The following is a 23826-nucleotide window of genomic DNA, read 5'->3' as shown; positions in this document are numbered from 1 at the left end:
ATCTGGTATATAGTAGATTCTTAACCTACTACATACATTCACTCTCACCTTTACATTATTATCATCATTGTAATTAGCTTATACGTAGTTAAAAGGAGCTTTAAAGAAACCATGAGGGCAACGCTCAGTGTCTCATTGATCATGTATCCTTAAGAATGAGCACAGTGTCCGGTACACAGGGAGTACTCAGTGAATGGATGTGGAACCCGAGTTATCTGCTGCCTTCCATTTCACGGGTCACCCATCTCTAATGTCTATGGGGAAAATAGTTTTTTCTCATATCTGCATCTGATTCAGTCCACACTGAGGCCTGATCCTCTACCAGAACTCGTTGAATAAGTACTTATTGAGACCCACTTTGCATCTGGCACTATTCTAGGAACTAGGGATAGAGGGTACAAAACGCAGCTCTCCTAGAGCTTCCAGCCACAGGGGACGCAGACATTAATGAAATAATCTTACAAATTAATATAAAATTGTAACCATGATATATGCTACTAAGGAGAGGCTATCAGAAGGAGACTGACCTAGTCGGGGAGGTTGGGGAAAGTTTCTCTGAGTAAATGATAGTTGAGTTGAGGATAAAAAAGACTTAATTTGATAAAAGGGTAATTGGAAAGCTCCCTTGGCAAAGGGAGCAGCATATACAGTCTCTGTAAGAAGGAGCACATCAGAAATAACACCTGTGTGGATGGAGCAGAGAGACACAGAGTGTCTTGTGCTGGATGATGCTGGCAGCGGAAGGTAGTAGCCACAGAAGCAGGGCCCAGACTCTCTGCTTATTCTCCCACGGGTCATCACATGAACTACAGACACCATTTTTCTTCACAAAGTGCTGGTCTTAGCCAAAGAGAGGAAAAGCTTTACTTCACTTTACTCTCTCCCTTAATACCCCACTCACCACTAGCCCAAGACTGCTATGAAGAGTAGAATTTTTAGAGAATGTTTGGGAGTCAGAGAGGAGGAAATCCAGCATAGTTCAGAATAGGAGACAACTGAAAATTGAATAACACATGCTATTGGTCTTAGAAAGGTCATCTTTCACTCCAAACCCAGCTAGGATGTAAACTTCTATTCTTTGTTTTTATCCCGAGCAATGCAATTGCAGCCATTGTTCCTGCCAGTGTTTATTCTCTTCAACCTATCTATGGTCAGGTTCTTAAGCAGGACTTCCACCACTACAGATAAGAGCAGGAAGTATGTACGTGCATGAAGGCATTTCTTTGAGTTTATTTCTTCCATCACAGTGCATGACCAAGAACTCCAAGTTCGGCTGACTGAAAACCAGTCAGATGACTTTGTGCAATCAACTTCCCTTTAAAAAACAAAACAAAACAAAAACACCGCACCACTTTAAATTTTTCCACTCATTTAAAAAGCAGTTATATAACACTTAAAATGTGCCATCAACTGGGCTGATTGTGCTAACATACACAAAGATGTGTAAATCATGGTACTTGGCCTGGAAAGGTTCATGAGACAAATCATTTCAATGTATTATCTTGTTATGGTGCTGTAACTGAGGTGTAACTGTGTTGTGGATGGAGGGACTTCCCACAGAAGGTAACATGTGAGATATGGCCTTGAAGAACAAATTGGAGCTTTCCAGGAAGAGAGGGAGGAAAAGATAGATACTACACAGAAACAACATGTGGGAAGGCATGTTGGAAAGTGTTAGAAAGTCTGTCTGGGGAGATGAACCAGGCGAGGCAGACAGACTTTATGGCCTTAATAAAGCAATGATGTAACCAAATCAATTTCTTAAAATGGATTTCTAAGCTCTGGAGATGCTATGTGACATCATAGCTGCTTTAAGAAATTTTCCTTATATGTTGTATACATTAGTCAAGAAAAATTCAGCAAGTCATCTTGGGTGTTTAGAAATGATTTTTAGATTTCATCCAAATTGGCATTAGGTAAACTAGCAATAGATTTCTAGCCCAGTGGTTTTTTCACCTCCTGTTTATTGTGGTCCCAAATCGGAGCACTGGGTAGAGACCAGGAAATGACTTTCTTATACAGAATAAGAATGAAGTAGGTATGCAGACCTAATAAAATATAACCATGAAGCTGACTCAGAAGGTTGAGTCAATCACTCATTATCTCTGTGTGGATTATCCACGGTTTGGTTTAGTCCATTATTTGGTAATAATAAGAGCAACCATTTATTGAGTGACTATTAAGTGTCAGGAGCTTTATTCATGTTACTATCTAACCCTCACACTTTCCTGAAGTAGGTTTTGTCCTGATAGCCACAAGAAAACCACATTTTATAGAGAGTAAGTAGCTTGCCCAGAACAGAGTGATTAGGAACAGGGACTATAATGCCACAAGCTTGTGTTTGAAACCTGGCTCTCCCACTCACCCCGACCTTGGGAAAGTTGGCTAACCTCTCTATGGCTAAATTTCCCCGCTGTAAAATGGAGATACTGTATCTAAGCACTTAGAAAAGTGGGTAGCATAATTTTTTGCTGTTATGATTATTAATGGCCAGATTCTTAACAGAAACTTTCAGTAACCCTCGCTGCCAAGTATTAACCAACGTAAAATTTTCCCTAGATGAAGCCACCAGGAAGGAATAATGTGCTGCAGAATAATCACAATGCTTTCAAAAATAAGAGAGAAATGACTTCAGGTGAAGTCTTTATTTACCTTCATGATTTGGGATAACAGGAGGAGGGCTTTATTCTTAAGCTGTATGGCTGTAGCTCTCAAAATTCAGCATGTATAAAAATCACTTATGAAACTTGTTGAAACTTCCAATTCTTGAATGCATTACTCCCCTCTATGTCAGATGCTGGTTTAGGAGGTCTGAGATGACTACTGAGTTTTCTGTCATGTCTTCCTTAAAGGGAAAGAAATGTCTTTCTGTTTTTGTTTTTGTTTTCCTTTTTGCTAATTATATGAACCACCAACTACAATCCCCTACTATTAACCTGAAGCCCATTTGTGTTTCTGCAAATCTTCATTGTCTTTCTTGTTCTCCTGGTCCCAACACAATGCCTAGATTTCCCCAAGGTCCAGAATTCTTTAATAAAACTCAGAACTATTTTGCCTTCCTCTAGGTATAGGGAGGTGGGACTGACTTACCAACTTTTAGTCCTTAAGAAATAGCTGCAGTGGTTTAACCTATCATAAATAGGAGTCTACTATAGCAACAAAAGTAGGATTGATAATAGTCTTCAATTTTCCCTTTTCTTATAAACAGGGAAAGCACTAAATAGGAGAAACGAAGTAAGAGGCTGAGAAATTTTTGCTCTTAGCTTCACCCTCTCAAAAAAAAGACTTCTTGAGATAAATCTGGGGCAAGGAAGTTCTAACATTTTTACAGAAATTACAAAGCATCAAAACTCACTCTCAGAGGACACTCCAGAGCCCAGACAAAGCTGGCCTGAGAATCCTAAGCTGATGAACAGTTTCTCTGCAAGGTGGATATATGCCTCTGTTCCTTCCTGTGCTGGGTTCTTGTGCATTGCACTGCTTCCAGCCCCCTAGGCAGGAGGAAACCCAGAATCTACTCTACCCCTGGGTAGCCGCTGACAACTGGAAACTCTAGGCCAGGAGACAGCCTCCTGGGCAGCCTGTTTTTGCTCTTTCCCAATCTGTTCAACTCAGTTTCCTGACGGCAGGAGTGTTCTTTTTGTGCCAGCTTTAAACCACTGAGTGCCCTGGGCATGGGCCCGGGCTCTGGAGCTGCGCCCAGTGCTTGGCCCAGTACTTGGCCCACTGCCCAGGAGTTGTCAAGTGTCTGCACCGGGTATCTGTCCCTTCAGCCGCCTGTCCTCCAATCTTCCCCTTGGAACAGTGGGATGAGAAACATCCACCCTTGTAATTTTTCCAAGCCTACCCAAAAGCTTCTTCATGCCCTTGTTAAGGCAGTGGGCCCAGTGTGGTTGCAAGCCCTGGCTAAGTGGGAACACAGGTACTGCGTCTTTTAAAGGCCTTTAGGGATTCCTTCGGAGCCCTCTAGTGATCATAAAACATTTTAAAAGGCCTTTGGGCCCTGGGCTGTGGATTCTTCAGCAACCAGAACCTAAACGCAACCACAGCTTACAAGCCTCTTCTAGAACTTCTCCATCCTTAAGATCCTTTGGTTAATTTTAGCCTTTTGGAAGAAGGGGGAAAGAAAAAACCTGGCTAATTTTGGTCTTATAGAGCTTGTATGTGAGGCTAAACCTGTCAACCTGTACCCCTAGGATGTTGTACAGCCTTTAAACAGCTTCCTTTTGGGCACTCCATGCAAGCCCAGTGGGGCATACTCCAGGGGGAGAAGAGTCAAGTGTGTGGATGGAGACAGATCCACCGACTTGGAGAAAAGACTGACACAAACCAGAGTCATAGCTGGAGGACCGTTGGACATGAAAATTCCCACACCAGGTTCCTGAGCACAGAGATTTATGTCATATTTAAATCTCCAAAGTTGAAAGGGTTCAGAAAATTGTAGGAAAGTAAACATACTATTTAGCCAGTAGGTGGGTGGTCATCACATATGTAACATATCTAAGAATTTAAGTCAGAACAGCTTGAACATTTTTATATCTAATTCCCAATAGTAGTTCCAAGCTGGGTTAATATTGTTTATTAACAAAACCAAGGCTTCTTCTTTCCCCCTAAAAGAAGGCGGTTAGCCCTTCAATGTAAATCTGTATTTTAAAAAAAGTTTTGTTTCCAAAAATCATAAGCAAGAGAGCCAGATTTTTTTTTTTTCTAATTCAGGATTCTTTGTTTCCATATGTAAACAGAAAGAGATGCCCAGTCTGGTTTTCGGAAAGGAAGTTGAGTTTGCAGAATAGGCAGTTAGAAAAATCTCATTTGTACCTTCATATACAGCAAATTTGGGGGGAAAAGCACAAGTGGACCAAAAAACATATTGAACCCTAAATGTAATTGTGATGACTCTGACTATAGCCACAGCCAAAAGATACTCTAAACTTTAAAGCCACAGTTTAGTTGATAGCTTCTTTTTCACGTCTAGTCATTATACAAGTCATAGAGTAAATGGTCATTTAGAGCATTATTTATTGAATTCCCACGTTCACAATGAACTGGAACTATTTTACACATTCCACTTTTTAAAAGTCACTAAAAATTCTTTGGGTCACAGGAGTAAAATTAAATATCCTGCCATGGATAATGGTAACTGAAATTGCAATCTGTGGTCCTGGGTGTAAAGCTTAGCTTCACTCCAAAGAATTTCCAAATAAAATAACTTCAAATGATAAAACTTTAAAAAAAATATCCCTTATGGACAAATAAATTCCATAACAACTTTAGAAAAAAGTACACTTTAATGCAGTATTAAAATGTTATAAATATTTTTTATCCATAAAACTACAATTATTATCATGGGTTTACTAACCTATTTAGGATTTTAGAATCTTTACTGTCTAATCTTAGCATACTGTACTTTTTGGCTAAACACATAAACTCATTATAATATCAACACAGAATTTTTTTTACAGCAGCAGCAGCACTTCTAAACATGTAAAAACATGTCACAGATTATAAAACAGCAATTGATTTCAAGTGCAGTCAAAGTAATCTCAGATTAAAGCTGGCATCAACTTCTAATAAGCACATTCACCTATCAAACAGCACTAGAGACTGGACTGGTTAACAAAAACAAAGGAAAACAAGGAGGACACCAGGAGCATAGTATTATATGCGCATTTTTTTATACACACACACATACATAGGAAAAGAATTTATACACACACACACACACACACACACACACACACACATTTTTTTAATAGACAGAAAATCCCAACCAGCCCTATGGGAAGCAGGAACATCTCTCTCTTTCTCACTTAGAACTGCTTTCATTTTGACCCAAATTTTCTGGCTTACTTGAAATGATTTTACCTTTCTCATTATAAATTCATTTGAAGTAAAACTGTAGGATCTTGAAATTTAGAGCATCAAAATTATTTATCTTAAGGGAATGGATTCTTCCATTAATTAATTTTATATATTCTTTCTCTTCTTTTGTTGCTCATTTGCTTTTAAATTTTTGCAAATTTAGTCTAATGCCAACCAGTGATCTGCCTGGGAAACCTGCCTTAGCAGGCAGATGTCCAGATCAAAAAATAGACCATTTTTATGAAAGAAGTAATATACAAATGTTTACACATCATACAAAACAAGGTTGAAATGGGTGGGGCCACTTGATTGACATCCATTTGTCACTTTCATTGGAAAATCTGATGGGCAGCTTCCAACATGCTTAGACAAATTTAGATGAATGGAGGCGCTGACTAATGATGCCATTATCTATATACCAAATATAAATGAGGGCCTAAAATTCCTGAGTCATTCACGTGAGCTACTATAATGACAGAGGAGGGGAATTTAGAAAAATAGAAACAAAATGTCGTGAGGTAGAATATCAATAAAAGGAAATAACATTCAGATTTGTAAAAAGATAAAAAAATGCTTAGTTTTGGGGAAGAGATCCAGTGAAGTCCAGTAAAGAGGGCCAAGTCTCATGAATTGCAAAAATTGCATTATGTACAATCTTTTTAGCAATAAAATTATTTTAACCATCAGTAACTAAGGGTTGTTATTTTAGGAGAATGAAGTCAATACGTTTGTTTTCCTGAGGCAGGCAGGGGCAGTATTGTGCTATTCATGAACTTCATTAATATTCATTAATTTCAAAAGCAGTTTGGTTAGCTTTGGCCATTATGTATACAGATATTTTGCCTTTAAATAAAAATAATTACAAGAACTTCATTATTTAAAAATGTAATTAGCATGAAATTCAAAACCTGCATTTTCACTAGCGGACTTTGTTCATTGAAGGGTGTATATTTTTCAGAAGGGTCTGTTTTAATTGAATTCCTGGGGTAAAATTCTAAAAATCATAGAGACTAAAATAACCTAAATGTAACCAAAAGTAAACTGAAAAATACTTTTTTTAAAATGTTCGAATTAATTTCCACTTTAAAGAATACCATGGTTGACCCAATTAGCTCTGCAAATGAATTCAGTTGTTTGACATTCTTTAGCATTTCTCAGTAGACTATTTTCACCCGTCCACCACCTTAGATCCCCAAAGATCCTAGTGCACATTTAGTGATATTTACCTTATGAAGTAACTAAATCCAGATGAGCATAGAGCTCACATCACTGTAAAAAAGAAATTGTTTCCTCATGCTTGCCGCTCCCATTCAGGGACTAGAAACTGAAAACTCTGAAAATTATCCTTGTGCAACTAGGAAATTGTGGACAGAAATGCAAAATAGTTTTATTTGTATATAAGCCCAGCCATAGAAACCATACAAAATCTTGCTCTGCGAAAGTCCTCCAGCCTTTGTAAATCAGGCTTTTTACACTATGACAGATTAACAACCACGGCAAAAAATTCATGCACGTGGAGTTGGAAATGGAATCCTCCACATGTCCTTGATTCATGTCCGCACGGAGGTACAACAATGTTGAGTAGTACTTTGTGGATTATAAGAAAATAAATAAATAAAAATTAAAATACACCCGAAGAAAAGAAGTCTGAATAATTCAGGGAAATTTTTGAGGCATGGCCAACGGGAAAATTCACTGTAGTGAACAGCTAAACTTCCAAGAAAATACACTTCTTTGTGTGGGTTTTTTTTTTTTAAAGAACTGCCTGCTCTATAACTGTATTTGCATCTGTTTGATTTGTTTGTCAAAAGTAACTTCAAGTGCCAGAGAAACACCTCAGCTGCGTTTTCTTTAAATTTTATTTTTAGCTTTTTGTTTTTGTTTCATGTTTAAGGTAAGCTAACCCCTTGAGACTAGCACAACTTCCCTGTTTAGGGTAGTTTGAAAAATAGGAGAAAGCATTATTGCTTCTTGTTATCAAAGATACATGACTGTAGATGTAATTTTTCTTAAAACATGGTTAATAAAAGCTGACCACCAAGAGGAGTAATTCCAGTACCTGGCCCCTAAATGGATTAATCAGCCTCCCCGTTCCCCACAATATCACCTTGGGAAAATGGGTAATATCTCTTCAGAGAGATTTATTCACTCTGCCTTATTTTTGAAGAGTACAGAATTTTGCTGCGTCCAGAAGTGGACAGATTTCCAATTCCAGGGAACAGGCTTCGGGTTGCCCACTTTAGGGATACTGAACCCTCTCAGCCGCCCAAATCTGAATTGACATTACTTGGGGGATACTGCAACCCTCTCGGTCTCCCGGGTCTGAATGCAGTATGTGTCTCCCAAACTAGGGACAAAGTTAGTATCAGTGTCTGAGTTTCCAGCTCCTTCAAAAAACCTGTGGCCCCAAGTGGCACTAACTCATGAATGCCTCGGGTCACAACTCAGCCACTCAGGCCTTGTCCTTTCCAGCTAGTCGGAGCACGATTGAACGTGTGCGACTAAAAGTACGGGGTGGAAAGGGTTAACAGAATCCTCCTCTTGCTCCCCCTCCCTCGCCCCCACCCCACGCGGAAACCGGGAGTATCTCAGCAGGGGAGCAACTGCAAACCACCGATACCTTAACTGAGTAGAAGCAACTTGAACTAAACCTGGAGACCTGACTTAGGGAAGGCAGTCAGTTAAGTTTAGACCGAATGGTTTAATCAAGGTATCAGAACAGACCTATCAAAGGCAGAAAAGGTGGTACATCCCTGCCCTCAAATCTCAAGGATTTCTTTTATGTTGTACTTGAAGCCTCACAAAACATTTTATGACCCTAATGCCCTTTATTCCGAAAGATGCCGAGAGGTGTCTGTAGAATTGTCCTGCAGGAGTGCAGAAAACGCAGTGGGTGTTTAGAAAGCACCCCCGCGCCGGCAGTGCCTGGCCACCGCTTCCAGGTAACCTTTGCGGCGGGGTCGGGGCCGCAAGGCAACAACCTTCGCCCCAGTCCGTGCATCCTCCACACCAGCGGCAGCCAACAGGCAGCAAGACCAATTCGCCGACTCCGGCCCCAGCCCCCTCCCCACTACCTCTCGCCCAGCCCCAACCTCCTGCACGCCCTCCTCGGGCCCTTCCCCACTCCCTACCCAGGAGCCGTCCCTATTCTCCCCCAGAAACCCACCAGCGCTCTCAGCGCCCACCAGCAAAATCCTAATAGCCCCAGCCTTCCAGGAAAGCAAAAAAAAAAAAAACAAAAAAAAAACCATGACATCACGGGCAGGTTTATTTGGGTTTGTTTGTTTGCTTGTTGGCTCGATTAAATACTCGTAGAAGGTGAACGTACCCCACACAGGAGAAGTTTGATGTTGACAAACTTCTGGTGGCAGCGAGACTGTGTCAGCACAACTTCCGGGATAATGAGAGCTGCTTTGCAGGGAGCGCGGCAGCGGCGGCGGGAGGCGGCCGCAGGACGGAACAGCAAATGCTATTCAGCCCGAGCAGTTTCAAGCCGCCCGAGCTGGGGAATTACTGTAGTCGAGCTACGGCTCTTACCACCGGCGCTGGATCTGGGCGCGCGTTATGGGGGGAAGCTGCAGGCACAGGGCTCCGAGAGGGGAGCTTTCAAGTTACTTTGCTCCATCCCTGTACCCGGCAGAGGCTGGCAGGCTTCTTGGTAACTGCCAACATCTTGTTCCCTGCTCCTTTGGGCGGCCGCCCTGGAACCAACCAACTTTTCTCTCCCCCAAAACTCCCTCTTTGTTTCAAATAGGACTCTCCAAAATTTATTCTTGGGAAGACTGACAGCCGGGGTCAAGAAACAGCTGTTGAAGTTAATGTTTCTTCCTCCCACTTCGTCTGATGGTTGTGCCCTGCCAAGACAAAGTGAGAGGCACTGCCTGGTGGCTTCTTTAAACAGACAAGCATTTAGCCAAAAAAAAAAAAAAAAAAAAAAAAAAAAAAAAAAAAGGGGGTGAGGGGGGATATTTTCCTGCTTAACATACAATCTGATCAGAAATGCAACAGCATGCGCCTTTCAACTTGTGCTGATTACTTGCTGAAAAAGATGCTGCAGCTTATAGTTTTGAACACTTTGAGCATTGGGGGCAGGGATGGCGGGAGAGGTGGTTGACACTTTCCATGTTTTGGTAAAGGGGCAAAAATTTTAAACCTTCTTCCCTCTGACCCACCTCTCCCTGTCTAAGAAGGATAGAATGGCCTGGGAAAGGGAAAAAAGAGTTGCATTCCTTTGCAAGGCTTAATTCACATTTCAAAATTCAAATCATTATGCAGAACAAGGGCTTGCCTAGAGCTAGGCAAATTGTTTTTATTTGGATACCTAGGCCAATCTGGACCTTGCTGCCAGCTCTAGGTAGTTCTCGGTGGCTTTCTCCAGATTAGGCCTGTCTCCTCTCCTCTTCCCCAACCCAACTCGCTTGCCCAGAGGGCATACTCTGGAGAAAGGTACTTTTTTTCTGCTGCTTTCTCTGGGGTGAAGGTTGATTTTTAGCACAGCCCTTCCTCTGTTCACTCTGCTTTTTAGGGTTGGTTGTCTGCCTGAGCCTCTATGCCCCCCACCCCAGCCCTCCGCAGGTGGCCAGCCTCTGTAGTGAGAGTGGGCTATTGGGAATTAATCCTTCCACCTCTGAGAGCTTAACGGCTCTTCCAACTGACCCATTCTCCTCTGGGAACTCTCCACTCACTTGGCCTCTCTCAGACACAGTCATATGAAGACATAAAAGGCCTTCCTACTCCACCACCAGGCTATCCTGTCACCGCATCGCAATGCAGTGCCATCACAAAGCGATATTGCATCAGACCCAAGGATATTTTAGGAAGCTCTCAAGCTGGGTCCAACCAGCCTTCAGTGCAGGCATCAAGACCACACTGCCAAAATGAGGGCTGCAGAGCTGCTGGACAGGTGGCAGTGATGCCCTCTCTATTCTCAGCTCCATTACCCACTTGCTCCCTCCCCATCTCCCCCCCACCCGCGAAACCAGTCAGATACACTCAATGGCTCCCCTGTCCTTCTCTGCCTAGTTCCCAGATGCCACCACCTTTGTCTTCCCTTGTGTCTCAAAGTGTTCCAGTTCACCTTCTGATGTATTTCCTGTTTTTTTGCCTATTGTGGTCACTCACTGAGACCTTAATTAGCATTTATTCTTATTAACTGTAAATCATCTGAATTGCACTTGGAGTTGTGCTGGCTGCCACATACGCAGCGTCCAACTTGGGTGTCTGCAGACCTCCTCGACTTGTTTGACTTGGGTGAACTTTTATCATCCTCCCAGATTCTTGATCGCCCAGGATGGCAGCAGCCAAGAATCAGCGCACCACCCTCAGCAAGTGTCCCCTTCTCAGAGTCCTGCTAATGCAGCCCAGCTGCCAATTGACTTAAATTCCTTCCGCTTTATTGTTCTCCGTCCTTAGAGAGGCCAGTGCTCAGCATCTCTCAGGGCTGTGAGGCAGACCTCCGTTGATACTGAAGTTGTAATTGCCTACTGCTGGCTCCTGCAGTTTTATTACGGCCTCCTTTTTTTTTTTTTTTTGTAAGATTGACAGACAGAAACCTCCAGCGTGGAGGCCTGCAGCAGCACCCTTAAAGGCTTCTTTGTGTGGAAATGTAACCTTAGGGCAAAGTCAGCCCAGCTCCAGGAAAGGCACATTATCCTGCTACAGGGAAGTACTGTGCTGGGATAAACCTCAGGATTTCTCTTTCTGGCTGGCTACCTGGGATCCTCCCAGGGACAATGTTTTCTTCTTCTAAATAGAATTTTTTTGTGGGGGAACTTTGGTGGATTGGAAACACTCTTAAGAGGAGACCTGTAGTGGCTGTCCAGGGAACTCTACATGCACTCAGAGGAATCAGGTGTCCTTCCTTCAGTGAGTAGGTCTCTAAATGCAACCATTTATGAAGCCTGCAAAGTGCTGGCCAGGTCAGGGTGCTCTCTGGTAGGGTAGCACCTCTTGGAGCTTATGCTACCCTTCCCAATGCCTTGCTATCACTTAGAGGATCTGGTCTATTTATGCCCAGGAGCTAGGTTAGACAAATTACTCAAAAAACAAGGGTGAAAATATACAGAATCTTAATTTATCATGCAGGATTAAAGTCAGATTTAAATCAGGTAGAATTATTAAGAGATTTAGAGCAAGTGTCTTTTTCCAAAGAAAAAAAAAGGACCTAAAGAATCCTCTTTGTTAAAGTGTAGTGAGGTCAGGAATGTAGCATCTTATGTTTGAAGGGCTTTTTTCTCTCTGCCTTTTAAATGTTCACTTAAATTTCAATCCGTCAAATAGAATAGTAACAGGAAATTCAGATGTATGTGATTAGGCCTTAACTGTTCCATATAGATAAATGCAAAAAAGGAGAGATAGAGGTATGCGCTTGTCATGACAGAGGACTGACTCCCTGTAGGAACTGGGTCTGTGCTTGGACGAAGGGCCAGGTGGGTTATGAGTGGTTAGAGAAGATGAATTTGGAATCAGAGATAAAAAAGACACAAGTACAATTCACATGGAATCCTGTTGAGATGAGGGCATTCAGTCCTATAGTTCCAGGAGCTGGAGTTAATAGCATATAGAGATTAATACATGCTTTTAGTCAATGTTTTTGAAAAATGTGTTCTCACAGGGTCAAGAACATGGATAGTGAAGGAAATGGAAACAAGGTGATGTCTTTACATAGTATTGGAGATTACAGAATATGGACAGAAATAAAAATACACATGCAATTATTTCCCCCCTTCCCTTTCATTCTAAATCTAGACAAGAGTTTAAAAGTCCCCGTGTTGTTTCTCCTCTAGCTTCTCTTCCAGTTATCCCATCCACACTCCAGTTCTGGTTTTGGGCAGAACTGCAATTGTCCTTTGTAGGGAATTGTGTGAACTCCTGTGATGGTTTTCTAATGTGGGAAAATGTCGACTAGGGAGGTGAAGACCACCAAACTCGTTTCATTATGACCCAAGGTACACTAAATCCAGCCCTTCATGGTGGGCGACTGGCCCAGCACACTTTTCCTCTACAGCACTCATTAAAGTGTTATTTACATTTTACAGAATGGTCTCAATCCAAAAGTTGGGATTTTATCTTGGCAAATGGAAAAAGAATACTCTTATGATATCTGGGCCTGCAGAGTTTTAACTTCTACTATGGACCTGCTGATGACTTGCAAAATAAGGTCGAATCATTTTAGAATGAGATCTTCCCATTTCAGTTAAGAGAAGTTGGCAGGAAGTAAAGAACAGATGAAAAACCCATGGTCACAAACTTGAACTTATCAGCCAAATAGATTTTAACTTTTGCCTTCCTCTTAAAAGTGAATTTATAGTTTGCCAAAAGTACAAAATCAACAACTCTGAATAAAGCGTGTTTCATACTTTGGTCATGAACCTACAGCAAAAGTGAATGATTCTTTATAACTATGCCTGGATCGCCTTGCCTTAGAATTGTCATTCATATGACCAGAATTATTCCAGATCAAAAACAGTATCATTAATCCTAGTCACTTTTGGGGAAGCAAACTGTCTGGATTCTTACCTCAACCAGCCAAATTAAATTAACATTTTAATGATATGTTTCTGGCATTGTTCATGCTTCATAAAGAGTAACTCACTTTATTTGACTCAAAGCAACAAGGCTAAACAAGTGATTCTAAAAAATGGATCATTTCCAGGTCTGGAAATTAAGTTTCCTTGAGTTCTTTGGAGGCAGCAAGATTCTTCAGAATCTTCAAGTCCAACTGTATGATGCCACCACCTTCCCAAGGCAACTATTAAGAATTGCAGCTAGAACCAGCTATGAGAATTTTTTTTTTCAAAAACAGAGGCTGTCTCTCAAATGGCAATAGGCCAAACATCTAAGGCCTCTGGAGATGCTTGACATCTTGCCAGGTGCCATCATAATCAAGTCCTGGATAGGATATTCTCGTTTGAGTTTCACTGACTACCAGTAAGGGGCATGTGCAGAATAATAAGTAATTCAAGTTTTAGTACTCCAGTTGGAACCTAACATGCTTAATAACATTCCCTGGAAGTGGTATGGGGAATGTGTATCAGCTGTGGCATCAGTTCTTCTCCTGTCAACAGCCTGATGATATCCGGCTAGAAGCCACCTTAATTCTGTGGTTTGTAAAATCCTAAGATCATTGTGATTAGTATATGGGACTCTCAGCTGCAAGCAGTGAGCCCTTTCTCAGCAGCAAATAGTGAACAACAAGGGCAACCATAGAGGATTTTTTAAAAGCAAAATTTAAGAGAAAGCAGCCACCCAAGAGTGCTTTTGTTACCCAACAGTCATCTCAGACCCTAGCTGTTACACAGTACATTTACTTTCAAAACGTATTTGCCCCGCAAAAGATCATAGTAATACAATGTTTTCTTTCTTTTTTTCCTAACCAACAGTTGAAACCAGAAGGTGTCTTCCCACATCTGTTCAAAGAAGTCATATGCCAGTCTGCGGAGAAATACACAGGGAGTCTTCAAATTTAAAAGTTTATCGAGAGTGCTTTAACGTCATGCATCTAATTATAATCTAGATGTAAGTATAATCATGGAATTACTAAATATAATCATGCCAGGTCATAAATGCCATCACTCTTGGCACTACACTAGCAGTTGACTTTCTTTTCAGGGCCATTTTTCACAAAAAAAGTTATTTCCTCTTGGAGGATTTATTGCAGATGAGACAATTAGAGAGAACCGTAAGACCTCACTTAAGATGTGAATACCAGGTGCAGGTTGGGCCCACTCACTAATAAAGTTGATTTGTTCTGAGATAGTCATGTTTGGGATTCTGATGCTTGCCTCAGCAAAACTGCAAATTATTATTTTTCATAGACCTTTGAGGTTGTCCATAAGTCATTGCAATGTTCAATGCCAAGTCCTCACATTCTCAGAGATAACGAGGGCAAAGAAAGAGAGAAAGAATGTGTAGCTCATTATCCGCAAGTTATTTTCCTCTAGTCCAGAATGTTGAGAATATTTTTTAGAAATTTTTCAAGGCGATGACTCCCAGCCATTTTCCATAAAAAAAGGGTATTTTTGCATTTCACCTACTATATCCCAAGAGTGGATGTAAGAAGCAGTTTGTTTTTACTCTGCAACAAGGGAAGTGACCTAAATAATTTGCCTTGCATTTCATAATGACCACAGTAGTGAACTAAAACCCTTTTTTCCCCTATATTTGGTTCTTCCATGATACTATTTTGCAAGCTGATACATACAAACTTTGCCTGAAAGATCACATGATTTTTTTTTCTTTTAAAACTGTACACTTTTTTAAAGTTTGTAACTCTTCTGAAATGGGTCATAAATCCAAACTAAACTCTAATGATAGTTAAGTCATACTTGCCTTGTATCTCAAAGAGTTGTAAAGAACCAGTTAGTGTAATGAAGGGGTAGCTATCATGGCACACTGCATTACCCCTGTAGGTGATGTTATGTAGTGCATATAAAGCATTTTCATCCTAGATATTGAATATGCCATTCAAAATGAGTCTGTCACTGAAGTGTCTCAACAGCAACTGCTTAAAGAGTGATTTTCGTTGCCACTGAATTCAGAACCCAGAGCACTTCTGATTATCCACTGCTTATGCAGAATATAGGCAGAAGAGAAAGTGTTACTCTTAATGTGCTTCAACTCTGCCCTAAAGGGATTATTTCCAGGAGTGGAAAGGAAGTCCAGGTCTATAGAAATCCTGGCAAACTCTCATCCAGAAAGACTATAGATATTTCATGGATCTGGCTCTTGTTTGTCAGGAGGTATTACTTTTCTCAAAATTCCATTCATGTCACTGGTTTCCTCTTTTCTCCTGGGGTAAACATCACAGTAAATATATGCATTGATTAGTGCCATGCCCAACATTTCTTCCTTCCAGGTGATGATCAGCCTATAATCTGCAATGAGGAAGGAGTGGGTCACAGAAATTAAGGGTGCAGGCTCTGCTGTCACTAGCACTGGGTTCAATTCCTGATTCTGTTGAAGCAGCAGTGTAACCCAGAGTCAGTCTTAAGTTCCTCATTCATAAAATGGAGCAGAAGGGTAGGAAAAAAAATACATACCTCACTGTTGACCATCTCACTTCATTAGTATCCCCATCAAAGGCCCCCTGAAGCTCTCATAAGGTTGGAATGGAGCTCTAACTGGCCTTAGGACCAATCTGTGAACTTTCCTCCCCATGGAGTCTAAGGGGTTGCATTTCTCTCTAAAAGCTGATGTCTTACACTCAATGTAATATCTTACACTATCATCTAATGCTTGACCCATAAATACCTAAGTAAGGACAAAGACTCAGAAATCAGAGAAATCAACTTCTCTGTTGTCCCATCACACAGCTGTACACTGTTGCTCAGACCATGGCCACTGATGACCAAGTGCTGTTGCCAGCCTCATTCACTGAGGAGCTTATCCTCTCAACGAGGCTGTGAGCTTTCTGAGGAAAGACTAGCAGTCTCATAGATTCTTGTATTCCTCTGAGCACTTAGTGTGACACAGTACCTTGAAAATAACAGATTCTCAGTAAATATTTGTGGCTTGGTTATTTTGAGAGAGTTCTGGGGTGTGTATAACAAAACAGGTTCGTACTGAAGAATCCTATTACACCCTTTCAAAATGGGTGAATAAAAGCTCTTTCTAGGAGAACCCTATTTGGACACTAATGTAGTAATGGCCCATTTCTCTTTTCTTTTTATTATTGTTTTTAAACTCTTGCCCTAACTCAGCTATACTAGTTAAAAATGTTCTTAATTGGCTTTTATCTTATTTGAAAGTCTAATAAACACTTACTAAAAATAAGGCTACCTAGGTGGGCGTTCCCCATTTTCCACATACCTATTAGAAAATGATTGCTAATATTTTGGAATATACTCTTCCAGGTTGTTTTATTTATATTTTTGATGCAATACCAACATTTATTATTATTTCATAGAAACATGTTTACCCTGTTCATGGTCTTTTGAAACTTGCTTTTTTCACTTAACGCATTTGAACATTTCTTCATGTCAACACACACTTCGTTCTTTTTTAGAGCTGCATAGCACAGAGGTTTCTTGTTATCCAACTATTCATTATCATTATCTGAATCCCTGAAGTTGCTAAGTTGTGTGGGGAAGCAAAAATTGGTCATAACAGGAAAATATCCACTAATGAACTGGCCACTTACTAAATTAGTCCCCCACTCAAATAGCCATCCCAATTTAATACCAGCATTTATCCCCACTCAGCCAGTCAATTTTGCTGATTGTAGATGTTATAAGCATCCAACAATACAATGTAAATAAAATGCATTTCAGTTGCCATGTAAAATTGCTAATCTTGCAAAAGATGCAGGATTTTACAAAGACATTGAAAGTGATTCTGGAGAACTGTTCCATAACCAAATGAGTATCCGGCAGTGTTGGACCAGTTAACAATTAAAGATGAGAAAAACAACAAAGATGATAAGAGGATAAGTTCTTCAAAAGGAAAATTATTTGAATATCAAAGGATTAAGAGAGGCTCTCAGGAAAGTTGACGAAGCCCTCACATCTTTTTTCCAAATGACCTTTGTACAATTCTGCTATAAAAGTCAGTGTGAAGTGAAGGGTGTCAAAATTTGCTATCAAGTAATTTTGTTAGAAAAATTATCCCCCTCACCAAATCAACACTTGATTCATCCTTTGTTTATTCTAAAAATTAGAGCATTGTTGCAATTAGAGTTGGTATATGTATATCTTCAAACAAATCCTATTTAAAGATATGATAATCTTTAATTTTTTCAAAACAAAGTCTCAATCAAACCATTTTTTTCATTCTTTATTTTACAATGCTAGACCCTATTTATTACTTTTGCAGCTTTCAACAGTCATATTATGGCAAACAGAAGCAACAGACGCTAAAAATAAGGCTCCTAATAGACTAATCAGATTCTCTAGTTCTCTCTCTATGAGGCATTTAGAAGCAGGACTGGCCACTTTGCAAGAAGTAAAGCCCCAGGGTGGTTGGATAATTGGGGGTTGGGGGAGAATAGGCCTTAAGAAAGGAAACAGGCAGTGGACTTCCTCTGGCACTAATCCGGCCCATCGATGTTTAAGCCTAATGTGATTTGAAAAAAATAAAAAAGATGTAACCTTACTTGTATCCAAGCTGGTAAAGCAAGTTATACCAGTTAAATGTGGGTATATCGAGATTTATTTTTAGCAGTTACCTACTGACTGATATTTGAGTTGTTTCCAATTTTTTGCTACTACAAGCCATGTGGCAATGAATAACAGTGTACAAATATATCTTGGTGCGCTTGTATAAGTGTCTCTGTGAAAAAAAAAAAAAGTCCTAGAAGTGAAATCCCTGAGTTTGGAAAAAGGTATATATTTGCCATTAGCAAATCGTCCTACCATTTAATGCCATCTACAGCATTTGAGAGTGCCTGTGTCTCCACACCCTTCACAATGAGACTACTATCACTTTTTGCCAAACTGATTGCAAAAACATGCTATGTACATTGTTGTTTTCATTTTCAGTAATATAAATTCTTGATCTGCAAGATAAACTTTGCTTACTGCCTGCTTAGAATCTTTAGAAAGATTCTCATTATAGACTCTGGAAAATCTGCATGATAGATGCCAGGGGAAGACCATCTCACCCCTGTAATGGGCAGGAGCTAAAAAAATGAGCTCAACATGCATTTATCTGTTAAAAACATCCCTCTTTGAAACTATTGTAATCGTTGTTCACACGAGGTAAAGTGTTTGTAGTCAGTAGTAGAAGATGAAGCTAACTGTTTCTGCAAATTTCTGACTTCAAGACTGTGATTTCCTTTACAGATTTTAAAGCAGGTGAACAGGTAAGGTCAGTAGATCCTGAAACTAGATGCCTGATGTCATCCAAGCCCATACTCTCCATTAGGATTCTGGTCACAGAAAATGACAGCATTCTAACTGAAAATTTCTTACATATATGGAAGACCTAAAAAAGAAACAAAAAAAAAAAATCTGCTAAAGTATGCTTTGCTTATCAAATGGTAGATTAAGATATGTGCATTGCATTGTGTGCAAATTTTATGTAAAAAAGAAACCATTAATTCCTCAAAAAATTAAACATAGAGTTACCATATGATCCAGCAATTCCAATTCTGGGAATATACCTAAAAGAAGTGAAAGCAGGGACTTAAACAGATGTCTGTACACTCACGTTCACAGCAGCATTATTCATAATAGGTAAAAGGTGGAAGCAACCAAGTGTCCGTTGATGGATGAATGGCTAAACAAAACGTGCTATGTACATACAACAGAATATAATTCAGCCAGAAGAAGGAAGGAAATTCTGACACAAGCTACGATGTGGATGAACATTGAAGACATCATGGTAAGTGAATAAGCCAGTCACAAAAGGGCAAATATTATGTGATTCCACTTATATGGGTACTTTTAGTAGTCAAAGTCATAGAGACAGAAAGTAGAATGTGATTGCCAGGGGCTAGGGTAGGGGAGAGTGGGGATATATTGTCTAATGAGTGTAGTGTTTCAATTGGGGAAAATGAAAAGTTCTGGAGGTGGATGGTAGTGATGATTGCACGACAGTGTAAACATACTTAATGTCACTGAGCTGTATACTTACACATGCTTCAAATGGTAAATTTTATGTTATGGATATTTTTACTACACTAAAAAATATTTTTAAAACCTGTAAACAAAATATTGAACTCTAATGATATGCATGCTGAAGTATTTGGGCATGAAATGTACTGATGTTGGCAACTTATTTTGAAAGGTATCAAGAAATAAAGATGAATGGGCAGATTGATAGAGGAATGAATGAATATGGGATAAAGTAAACATAGCAAATGTAAATGGTAGAATCTAGATGGTAAACAAATGGGTGTTCACTGTGCCATTCTCCAATTTTTCTGTATGTTTGAAAGATGGGGGGAAATGATCTAGACTGAAAAAAGAGCTAGCAACTGAAAGACTCTTTTTTTTACCACAAATTCATATTTTGCTTTTATTAATTATGGGGAATAATTTTGCCATGGAGAGATCTTCCAGCAGATTTAGGGAACTAGGACTTATTTTTTGTTTGTTTTTAATAACGGTCAGACAGAAGCATTTATTAAACAAGTGTTGGACAGGTACTGATTCACAAGTGACTCCATGATATTAAAAATGAACTCAGTATCAGTAAAGTTGATAAGCATCTCTGTATACCAAGGGCAAGGGTCACCATTCAGCTTTTTCTTCCACTTGTAGGATTTGAGCATGTGTAGAGGGAGAGAATCCCAGACTACTCAGTCAAATGGAAAAGATGACATAAATAGATTGGCTCTGATGACATGCAACTTTAGAGTGTTTGAGAGACTGAAAGGCCTCCTGATAAATATTAGCTCATTGCAGAAGCATAGTAGATTATAAATAGCAGCTCTTCATCTCCTCATAGAAACATTTTAGAGAGTTCTACATTCCTTTTCTTCAGTTCATTAAAAAGTAAACAGAGAGAGATGGCCTTCATTTCTGGGATCTCTACATTGCAAGCATGCTTAGGCAGTTTTTGTAATTATAGAAGCATGTGATCATCCTATCCCAATAACATTCTTACGGCACCAAAGTAAACATCCATAGTTTCAGAGATGCAAACTCGGTGCCTACAGGGGCAGGGAGGTAACCCCAGTGAGTAACGCAGACCAGTCCAAGTGGTAATTGTGACCTCCTGGAAAACCCTTATCCTGACAGAAGGAGGAATCCACTGGCCAAAGATAGCCAGATGTGTCAGTTTCTAAGAGCAGCCTGAAATTCGTATTTTTATGTGAAATCTTCCCAGATTAAATGCAGGCAAAAAATTCAAATGGTTTCAGCAACGTTGTGTGGGTCAAACAGTACACTTCTTTGACTGCTGGGATCTGTAGGTTGGCTCCCCATGTGTGACCTCTTACTGTATGTGTACAAAATGGGATAGTCCAATACTCTTTGGTGCTGAAGTCCAGTAGAATTCAGATCTACTGTTGTTTCAATTCTTTGGAAGTATACGATCACCTCCACTCTCCCCAGTTTCTCCCTGGTAACTGTAGAATATGAGTTGTTCAGGTCTTTACCATTTTAAATGGAAAAGAAATATTTGACTACTGTAATGTTTGTAAATTGATGCAGTACAAGTGTCTTGAAAATCTATATTGTGTCATGAACCTTTTGTGTACCTGACCCAAAAGAGTGAATTGACAAAAATATATAATTCATGGAGTCATCTATTTATTTATATGTAATAATCCCCAAATGTATGCATTTGGAACTAGAAACACATTTTTCCAGAGGATGATAGCTACCATTTAATGAATGCCAGCTGCATCTGGATCATTTACTGGCTGAGGGCCCTTATATACTTAGTTTTTTAAATTTTCACATTATTCTCCCAACTTTGCAGATCAAGAAACAGGCCCAGAACAGTTGCATGACCTGCCAAGCTGGTAAGTGTCAGAGCCAGAAATCAAGCACACGTGAGCAGCAGTTTCCAAGGCCTGCTATTAATTCTCCATCACCACAGCGCCTACAATTCGGTGTTCTACCTGGGGCTAACACAGTCAGGACAGGCTGCGAAGTACTATCGTATCCACAGTGTACTTGTAGAACTATGCTCCTAATACTCTACTTCCAACAGAATCCATCCTCAGGTATGATTATGCTTTTTTTTTTAAACTTCCCAAACTTTTATATAAGAAAAAGGTATTTAATTACTTAGGTGATGCATAGATACATTCTCGGTGTGAAATACCCAAACAACACAGTAGCCTACGGCACAGGAGGGAAAATTCCCCTTGGCTTCCACCTCCAACCCTGACCCCACTCCCTCTCCTATGGCTGGCTCTAACACTATTAACAGTTTGGCTTGTTTCTTCCAGACTTTTCCTATGCATTTACATGCATATATGTACATATATAAATATGCATGGAGTTATGTTTCTATGGTAAATACATTCAGAATTCCACCTTGGGATGTCAGAACAGTTTTCTATCCCAGCCCTGGCAGCTTCACCAGCTCCATGACAAGGTTCAGAGGGCCTGAGGTGTGGTGGGGAGGAAGATGCCCATATTAGTTATCTATTGCTACATAACAAACCACCCCACAATTTATCAAACAATGAACGTTTATTATCTTACACAGATCAGGAATCTGGGAGCAGATCAGCAGTATGGCTCCAGTTTAGGGTCTGTCATGAGGTGGCATTCAGGATGTCAACTGGGGCTGCAGTCATTTTAAGGATTCACTAGGATTGGGAGTGAGCCCATTCCTGATTTGGCTCACTCAATGGTTATTTGCTGGAAGGCCTCAGTTTTTTGTTGGCTTTTGGCAGGAATCCAGTTTGTTGCAATGAGGTCCTCTCCATAGGGCTGTTTAAGTGTTCTTAGGGCATAGGAGCTAGTTTTACCCAGAGTGAGCAATCTACAATTTATGAGGAAGGACAAGGAGAAAGTTGCAATGTCTTTTATGACCTGGTCTTAGAAGCCACAGACCATCACTTCCACCAAATTCCATTCATTAGAAGTGAGTCACTATGTCTGTCCAGCCCACACTCAAGGGAAAGGAGACTAGGCTCCACCTTTTGAAGAAAGGAGTGTCAACGAATTTGTGACATGTTTTAAAACCACTTCAAGAGCCATTTTGTGTGGGAAGGGAAAAGGAGCAAGGTAGAGTCTAAGATCAGGGCAGAATCATCTGAGTAACAGGGAGGAGGGGAGAGGTGTGGCGATAATGAGGTAACAGGATAGTGAGAGGTAGAATAGCATTGCTGGCAATCCTGGCTGCACATTAGAATCCCGGGGGAAATTGAAAAAGTACTTCTGCCCCAGGCCCCAGTACAGATCAATTAAATCAGTATTTCTGGGATGGAGGCCCAGGTAGCAACATTGTTTAACAGCTCTCCAAGTGCAGCGTGCGTTGTGAACCATGTAAAAGCAGAGGTACTGTGGGCCAGCTGAGTCTAGGCCCAAGTTCAAACTATGCCAGTTAAGTAGCTGTGTGATCTTAGGCATGTTAATTGGCTTTTCTGGGCCTCATCTGTAAAATGGGAGTATTAATAATACTTCTTCATGGGGTTGTTGTAAGGATCACCTGGGTTAATAACTGCTCTGAGCAGTTCTCTACACCATAAGTGCTGGGTAGATGTTACTGTTGTGATTATTGGCAACATTCGCTGGATTTTTCCTCCCTCCTGCTTCCCTCCAAGTGCCTAAGCCCTGAAGGAGTATGGCTTCCTGTGCCCCACCCTCCTCCTTTCCCTTGAGAAGAAATGACACATACTCTTCCGCCTCCCACTGGGTGTCTGCAAGCCCTTCTAGCCTTCAGGTAGGTTCCAGGCAAACTGGGAGGCTGGGGTGTTGCTACTGAAATGGTGCACATAGCTGCAGAAGGACCTCCTGCCTCTTGGGAGATGGGAGAAGATAGTAGTCCTCTGGGGTAGGAGAGGAAGGGAAATTCCTCTCTGCCACACAGGGAATTGAAAGACAACCTATTTTATGTCACAGGAGCCTGCACACATGCCTTGTAATTCTTTCAAGCAGCCTTTCCTGATCTCCATGTCTCTGAACTCCCACAATACCAACATGGTCCCTAAATTACCTGCTGCCATTTATATTTATTTACTGTCTGTGTTTTCTTTCCTTCACACAGTAAGTTCTTTTAGAGGCCAGAACCATGTCTTCTGTGAGAAGTATCAGTCAGTGGAGGGAAGGGAAGATGAGAAAGGAAAGGGGGATGTCTTGTTTGGATTATAGATACCTATTAAGGCTTTAGAAACGTATGTGTGTGGAGTTGGAATGAGCTCTGTTCCTTTAACTCACTCTCCTCCCCCCCTCCCCAAACACTACTGTATCCCTGGGACTACCATTTTCATGGAAAAACAGCATGAGTGTTCCTTCTCCTGCTTTTACAACAGAGTTTAATAAATTTGCACGAATACAGATTACAGGGTTTTCCAGGTGATACTGATGAGGCAGTTACAGAAATAAGCTAATGGGTTGGTCC

Source organism: Camelus bactrianus, chromosome 3 (assembly GCF_048773025.1).
Source record: "Camelus bactrianus isolate YW-2024 breed Bactrian camel chromosome 3, ASM4877302v1, whole genome shotgun sequence".
In the NCBI taxonomy this organism is placed as follows: domain Eukaryota; kingdom Metazoa; phylum Chordata; class Mammalia; order Artiodactyla; family Camelidae; genus Camelus; species Camelus bactrianus.
This window is presented reverse-complemented; position numbering follows the sequence as displayed.